General features: G+C 41.9%; 1 non-coding gene across 1 annotated transcript; it reads right to left on the bottom strand.

Annotated features, from left to right (window-relative positions):
- Positions 1–2,348: 2,348 nt before the first annotated feature.
- On the bottom strand, positions 2,349–2,455 carry LOC126953976 (U6 spliceosomal RNA). The gene has a single exon (XR_007725446.1). It is a non-coding gene; the product is annotated as a U6 spliceosomal RNA (small nuclear RNA).
- Positions 2,456–8,393: the final 5,938 nt, after the last annotated feature.

Genomic DNA, 8,393 nt, shown 5'->3' with positions numbered 1-8,393 from the left:
CTTAAATTCTGACATATATTGCCAGTGTGATGCTGTTCAATTAATATAATCTTGCTAAATCTAGTTCCCTCTTCCATAATACAAGGATAATAAGTATATCTGTCACTGAGTGTTGTTGTGAGGATTAAATAAAAATAAGCAGATAAAGGTGAAAAGCAAAGGGCCTGGAACATAGTAAGCAAGTGGTGGTTAATTTTATGTAATGGCTTGGCTGCGTAAGGGATGCTCAGATAGCTGGTAGAACATTGTTTCTGGCTGTGTCTGTGAGGGTTTTCTGGAAGAGATTAGCATTTCAATCAGTGGACTGAATAAAGAAGTTCTGCCCTCACCAATGTGGATAGCACCATCCAATCCTTTGAAGACCTGGATAAAACATAAAGGAGGAGGAAGGGTGAATTCCATCTTTGTTCTTGAGCCAGGACATCCATCCTCTCCTGCCCTTGGACATTGGAGCTTCTGATTCTGACATCTTTGGACTCTAAGGTCTACACCAGCAATCTTCCTCGTGTTCTCAGGCTTTTGGACTAGGATTGAATCAGACCATCAGCTTTCCTGGGTCCCCAGCTTGTAGACCACATATTATGGGAATTATCTGGCTCCATAATCCTGTGATCCAATTCCCATAGCCAATTCCCAGTTCTCCTCTTACATATCAATATTGGTTCTACACCACATATCCTATTGGTTCTATTTTTTCTGGAAAGTTTAAGCACCCAACAAAAGTTTTCTTGTTCTCTCCCTCTCTCCTTTTTTCTCTTTCTCTCTGCTACATATCAGGCCTTCTTTGAAGCATTTTATATGGATTATTTTATATAGTCTCCCAGCAACTCTGTGAAGCATGGATTGTATTATTCCCCTTTTAAGAATGAAGGAATTGAAGCCCCGAGAAGGCTAAGTAACAAAGGTAATAGGTGGTAGAAGATGCATTCAAGACCAGACAGCCTGACCCCAGGGCCTGCACTCCTAGTCTTGACCCTTCACAGTAGGTGGCACAAGAAAGTCCAATTCTGTTCCAGTGTTTGGACCACATACTTGTTGGTCAGTTCTCTAATGAAAGCAAAACCTCCAGAAATAGGAATGTTCATGAACTTTCTTCTAAGTTCATTCAACCAGTCTTCATTTCCCTGAAGGTTTACTGCCCAGCAGCTCCTGAAAAAAAGGCTCGGTCATCCAGACCCTACAAATCTAGTTTTACAAAGCTAGCTGGGGATATTATTATCATGACATAAGATTGTTTGCCATATTTTCAGATTGTCAGACAATTTTTCTCCCGCTTTGCATGCTGGCAAAGTATAGACTTGCCCTGACTCTGTCCTGAACAGCCTTGTCCTCTCCAGGCTTTAAGTGCTCAAAGAAAAGGTCTAACTCAGCACATCGCCTCCTGCTGAGGTCTTTAAGGTTGAATTTCCTTATTGGGCATTACTGAAATGTTTGGTTAAATCAGTGCTGTGTTAGGCCCCTGAGGCACTGGGCGGGGCTCAGCAGCTTGTTACAATGTTTATTTTAATTAGATTCTAGCAATTGCAGCCTGTGCAGTGGAGATGTCCTAGGGCTGCCGTTGTCTGCCATTCAGGGAACTTGGAAATGGAGCTCTTTTCTGAGATCCTGTGGGCATTAGGGAGAGGTGAAGAGGGGATGGAGTTATGTTTGAAAGTATGAGGAGTCAGTGGAAAAGCTAGGTTCTTGACTATGCCTGATTGGTCAATGACATGGCCACAGTTTGGTAACTGGCTGTGCAGGTCTGGATTCTGGGTAGCAACAGTCCTGTACATCTGGCAACACTATGGTGTGTCTCTGTGGCAGCTTATTTTGAGCGTCACGGCTATTACCCAGAGTCAGGAGTAATGTCTTTCATTCTGAGACATCTAAACCCCCAACCACAGGCATGTTTTCTTCCAGGGCAGAGGGCAAATGCAATTACATCTGTGACCAATTTGCACAGCTGGGAGCTCAGCTTCCTGACAGAAACATTTATTCGAGATTCAAGTCTCTGGGGAGCTGGGTCACCAGACAGGAAGTAAGGTCCAGCAAGCATGTGTTGTCTACTATGTGAATGCTTGTTAGGTTGGGCCAGGAGAACAAAACAAAACAACACAAATTGTCAGCTTAAGCTTTTAGAAGCAAAAATCAGCCTTCTCTGTCTACAAACCAGGTTTCTCAGGGCATAGAGGAAAATAAGAATATCCAAATAAGACAGTTGCCACTGACCCCAGTACAAACATAGCACGCACATGGGACATGGAACTCATGGAAGAGGCGGATGCCTGGAAGTCAAAGCCCTGGTTTCCAGTTGTGGTTCTACCACTGTGAACTGTGGCATCCTGGGCAAGTCACTTTGCTCAGGCTTTTTTTTTTTTTTTTTTTTCCAGAATTTCTATGTCATTCTTGCTCAGGGGCCATGCTAATCTTCTCTGTATCATTCCAATTTTAGTATATGTGCTGCTGAAGCAAGCACTTTTCTTTTCTTTTCTTTTTGAGACGGGGTCTCACTCTGTCACCCAGGTTGGAGCGCAGTGATGCGATCACGGCTCACTGCAACTTTGACCTCCCGGGCTCAAGCTATCCTTCCATCAGCCTCCCCAGTAGCTGGAACTACAGGCCTTTTCCGGAGCTGGAAGATAAAGAAAAACACCACAAAAGCATTGACTAGACAAATCTAGAGCCCAGCCTAATGACTCTATTTAGTATTTATCCATAGGACAATGTCTCTGGATTTTATTTATTTATTGTTTCTCCCAATGGCTTTATTGAGACATAATTCACATGCCATACAATTCACCAATGTAGAATGTACAAGTCAGTGGTTTTTAGTATGTTCATAGAGTTGTGCAGCCATCATCACAACCAATTTTAAAACATTTTTATAACCCTAAAAGAAACCTGCCACACTCCTTATTTCTTAGCTATCACCTCTCAAAGCCTCCCCTGATTCCTTCCAGCCTTAGGCAACCTATGATCTACTCTCTGTTTCTATAGATTTGCCTATTCGGGACATTTCTTACAAATGGAATAATACAATATGTTGTCTTTAGTGATTGGTTTCCTTCACTTAGCATAATCTTCAAAGTTCATCCACACCATAGCATGTGTCAGTACTTCATTTCTTTTTACTTCCAAAAAGTATACAGTTATATGGAAATACCATATTGTGTTTATTCATTTGTCCATTGATGGACATTTGGGCCATTTCTACTTTTTAGCTCTTACAAACAATATTCTGTGAACACCAGTGGACAAGTTTATGTGTGAACACATGTTTTCATTTCTTTTGGGTATGTACCTAAGAGTAGAGTTGCTGGCTCATACAGTAACTTTGTGTTTAACCTTTCGTGTAACAGCCAGACTGCTTTCCAAGGCAGCTGCACCACTTTATTTTATTAATTTTTTTTTAAATTTTAGATTCAAGGAGTACATGTGCAGGTTTGTTACATGTATATATTGCATGATGCTGATTTGGGTTTCTACTGAACCCATCACCTTAATACTGAACATAGTAACTAACAGGTAGCTTTTTCAACCCTTGCCTCCCATCCTTATTCACCACTTTGGAGTCCCCAGTTCCTATTGTTCCCATCTTTATGTCTATGTGTATCCAATGTTTAGCTCTGACTTATAAGTGAGAACATGTAGTATTTGGTTTTCTGTTTCTGTGTTTAATTCACTTAGAATAATAACCTCCGGCTGCATCCATGTTGCTGCAAAAGACATGATCTCATTTTTCTTTATGGCTATATAGTATTCCATGGAGCTGCACAATTCTATATTCCAATGAGCAGTGTATGAGAGTTCTAATTTTTCCACTTCCTTGTCAATACTTGTTATTTTCTGTTTTGTAAAAATGTTAACCATCCTAATGGGTGTGAGATGATATTTAATTATGGTTTTGATTTGCATTCCCTGATGACTAATGATGTTGAGCATCTTTTCGTGCACTTATTGGCCATGCATTTATCTTCCTTAGAGAAATGTCTATTTAGATTTTTGCCCATTTTTTAGTTATTTGGTTTTTGGTGTTGAGCTGTATGTAATACGTGTAATATTATTTGCACATTTTTTCTCTCATTCATTGTAGACTTGTCTCTTCATTTCCTTGATGGTGTCTTTGGAAGGACAAAAGGTTTTTAGCTGAATTGTGCGCAGTTAATCTATTTTTTCTTTAATTGCTCATGCTTTTGGTATCATATCCAAGAAACCATTGTCAAATCCAAGGTCATGAAAATTTATACTCGTGTTATCTTCTAAGAGTTTTATAGGATTAGCTCTTACATTTCAGTCTTTTCTCTATTCTGAATTTGTATACAGTGTGAGACAGGGGTCCAACTTCTTTTTTTTTTTTTAACATGTGTATATCTAGTTGTCCCAGCATCATTTGTTGAAAAGACTATTCTTTCTCCACTGAATGGCCTTGACACCCTTATTGAAAGTCAATTGACTATAAATGTGAAAGTTTATTTCTGGACTCTCAATTCTACTATACTGATCTATATGTCTACCCTATGCCAGTACCACACTGTTTTGATTACTATGGCTTTGTACACATGTTGAAGTTGGGAAGTGTGACTCCTCTAATTTGTTCTTTGTTCAAGATTATTTTGTTTTTTCTGCATTTCTTGAATTTTGATATAAATTTTACAATTAACTTGTCAATTTCTGCAAAGAAATCAGCTGGGATTTTGATAAGAATTGCATTGAATCTATTGATCAGCTCGAGGGTGTATTGCCATTTTAACAACATTCTTTTTTTTTTTTTTTTTTTCTTTTTTTTTGATTCAGAGTCTTGCTCTGTCATCCAGGCTGGAGTGCAGAGGCACGATCTCGGCTCACAGCAACCTCCGCCTCCTGGGTTCAAGCAATTCTCCTGCCTCAGCCTCCTGAATAGCTGGGATTACAGGCACCCACCACCACACCCAACTAATTTTTTGTATTTTTAGTACAGATGGGGTTTTACCATGTTGGCCAGGGTGTTTCGAACTCCTGACCTCAGGTGATCCACTTGCCTCAGCCTCCCAAAGTCCTGGGATTACAGGCATGAGCACTGAGCCTGCATGTTGATCTTTTATCCTAAAACCTTGCTAAAAAAATTATTCATTTGAGCAGTTTTTTAATGAATTCCTTAGGTTTTATTTTTTCTTGTTAATTTTTTCTTTTTAAAATGAGATGGGGTCTTGTTATGTTGCCCAGGCTGGTCTTGAACTCCTGAGCTCAAGTGATCCACCAGCCTTGGTGCTACAATTATAGGAGTGACCCACCTCACGTGGCCACCTTAGGGGTTTTTAATATCCAAGATTATGTCATCTGAAAGTAGAGATAGTTTAACTTTTTCCTTTCCAATATAGATTCCTTTTTATTTCATTCTTGCCTAATTGCCCTGGGGAAGGCCTAGATTTGTATCTCAGCTGTCTAAGGAACTGAATTTCTGTTATCAGCCCTCACCGAAGTTTGAATTAGGTGCTTCGGCTCCTTTAACCAGGTAGTTAATGCTTAACATTCAGCCCCCAATGCACATCGAGAGAAACATACTACCCAGGGTGTATTTCCATAGAGCAATACAGCTCTTAGGCACTGGGGATCAATCAGGAGTGTGCTTGGGTAGGTCACAGCACTGTTTCCAGATGGAGTGTTAGGATGGCAGGAAAGGATGAGAAGCGGCAGAGCTTTAGACAAGGAATCTTTTCAGCCAGGTTAACGCCTTTCAGGGCCTCTGCCAGAGATAAGGATGGAAGAGGTCAACAAGGAAGATGGGGAATCACGTACAGACGGAACTGCAGCTGTGACCTGGACAAACCACCCAGCTCCCTCCACCCTCCACACTGCCCACTGCAGAGTGAGATGGAAAAGAAGAGAAAGTCAGGGCCCGGGGCAGTGGCTCAAGCCTGGAATCCCAGCACTTTGGGAAGCCGAGGCAGGTGGGTCACGAGGTCAGGAGTTCAAGACCAGCCTGACCAATATGGTGGAACCCCGTCCCTGCTACAAATACAAAAAGTTAGCTGGGTGTGGTGGTGCGTGCCTGTAGGCTGAGGCAGGAGAATCCCTTGAACCCAAGAGGTGGAGGTTGCAGTGAGCCGAGATGGCGCTACTGCACTCCAGCCTGGACTACAGAGCAAGACTCTCTCAAAAAAAATAAAAAATAAAAAAATAAAGAAGAGAAAGTCGGCCAGTTTTTCAGTCTACCAATGAAGTAAGCTGTTTTCTTTTCAGACTTGGAGTGAACAAATTCTGTAAGCACCCTAATTAATGAGGAAAGCTCTGAGTCAGGCATGTTCTCTTGGTGCTTTCAAGCACTCTGTGCCTCTAGCCTTTTTCTGACCAGCCTGGAAAGGGAAGACATCCAACGTGATTTCTGAATTTGTACATATTTGCGGTGGCTATTTGCTGCGAGGGGGAAACAGATCCTGCTCCCACTTTGGGAGCAACGTCAAGACACCCATGACTTCAGAAACAAGATGAAATAAATATCTTGGTTCATGGGCAAACTGCGCAGAGCAGGCTTTGTGTGGGAACCCCCAAAGGTGGAAGAGCTATTCAAAGGTTGCCAGAGCCCGAGAATAAACTGGCCCTGACGAGACTTATGGACACAATCCAGTTCCTAGCAAAATCCGTGCCCAACCTCCCTGAAGTGCACCATTGAGGAAACGGCTTGAAAATAGGTTGAATGACATGAGGAGCAACATCGGCAGAATGGCTTTAATGAGCCAAAAAATGTGGTTTCAAATGCCCCTGTCTCCGAGTGCCACTGCCTGCCTTTGCCAGCAGATATAAAATCTGTTCACTGGAGCAAACTTCGAGACGTGAAGCGGAGCTTATGCAAATTCCAGGTCAGCATGTCACATTCGCATTCAAGTCCAGAAAATTCGCTCCACGTGAGGAAAGATATGCCGGCGCTGAAGGGGAAGTGTTTGTGGTCTTGCATGCAGGGCAGGACTGGGGGCGTTGCCGGCAGAAGGAAAACCCTTGCATCTCCAGCAGCGAGAGTTTACGGCTGGGCCTGCTGTTGGCTCCCGGGGAGGGGCGTGTTGTTTACTGTACAGTCTGGTCCTAATTATTCAGGAGCCGATTATCCAATTCATGGATTCACTGGCCTAGTGCCTCCCCTCTTTTTAAAGGATTTCCAGACTTTTGGTGATGTTACTGCTCAGCCGATGCCAAATGGTAGAAAGAAAGAATGAAAAGAGGATAAACATAATCTTGCCCCATGTTAGCAATTCCTGTAAACTAGCTGATCAGGGAAAGGGAGCAAACTGTTTGGTTAAAATAGAATCTAGGAATTGTTGGGGATAGGGGGTTTCTTTCTTGGTAGTCTATACACGGTGTCCTGGGCCCCTATGGTCACAGGGACTCCCGTGGCAGATTTGCTGGTGACGGCTCCATAAGGCAATGCTCATGGAGTGCAGACAGTGCAGCAGAGCAGCCAGCTGGGCTCACAGTGAGGCTGCTGATGGCACAGAGAGTCAAGTACAGAAGTGGACCCAGGAGAAACCTCTGGGTTTCTAAGTAGGCTTGGCCTATAGCTGCTTGTGTGTTGTGCAAAAGGATGCAAGCTCCATCCAGCTCCTAGACCACCAAAAATCATCACACACTTTTCAGTGAGGATTTGAGGGGGTCAGTAGTAAATGCCCAGAGAGAAGCCAAAATACAGAGCTGTGAGAACGTTTGGTGAAGCCAGGCCTCAAGGAGCCATGGAAACGGGAAATGAACATATTACAGCACGAAAAGGTGTATTAGCCTTTGGGGAGGAAAGTGGGGTGACCTCTTAGAAAGTTAGTGGCAGGAGGATGTTGTGACTTAAAAAACTGTTCCTTTAATGAACATTCCTCCAAAGGAATTAATTCTTTTGTATTAATATATTGAAGGCTTAGGACTGATTAATATCATTACTTTGAAGTATAATCTCTTCATTAACTTCTCTCACTTTCCTTTATTAGTGAACATTTATATTTTTAACTATACAATGCACGTAATAAAATGTACAGTAAAACGTTAAATTTGAAATTAGGATTTTTAACTAGCTTGAACTGAGCTTTCCAAAGATAAGCCTTCCCTACCCCATTGTACTTGTTCTTTCCTCTAAACTCACCACTTAATTCAAAATAAGGAGTTTCTTATTGCAATTGAAACAGAACAGGAATTATATTTCAGTCTTAAGTCTTCAACCTTGCTCTTGATGTTTTTTCCTTGCTATCAAATTTACAAAAGTTCAAGGTTTTTGGTTTAAATATCCAGTTGAGGCTGACAGAAACACTCGCCAAAGACAAGGCATGATCTAAATGAGAACAACTGGTCCTAAAAGCCTTCTCTGCCCCACACTTTTGGGATGCTGCAGAAAAACAAGCAAGCAAACAAATAAACACACAAATACATGCCTAGTTGGGCCACAATAATAGTTTTTAAATTTA

Source organism: Macaca thibetana, chromosome 4 (assembly GCF_024542745.1).
Source record: "Macaca thibetana thibetana isolate TM-01 chromosome 4, ASM2454274v1, whole genome shotgun sequence".
Lineage (NCBI taxonomy): Eukaryota > Metazoa > Chordata > Mammalia > Primates > Cercopithecidae > Macaca > Macaca thibetana.
Note: the sequence above shows the minus strand (reverse complement) of the source record. Positions and strands in the feature narration are given on the sequence as shown.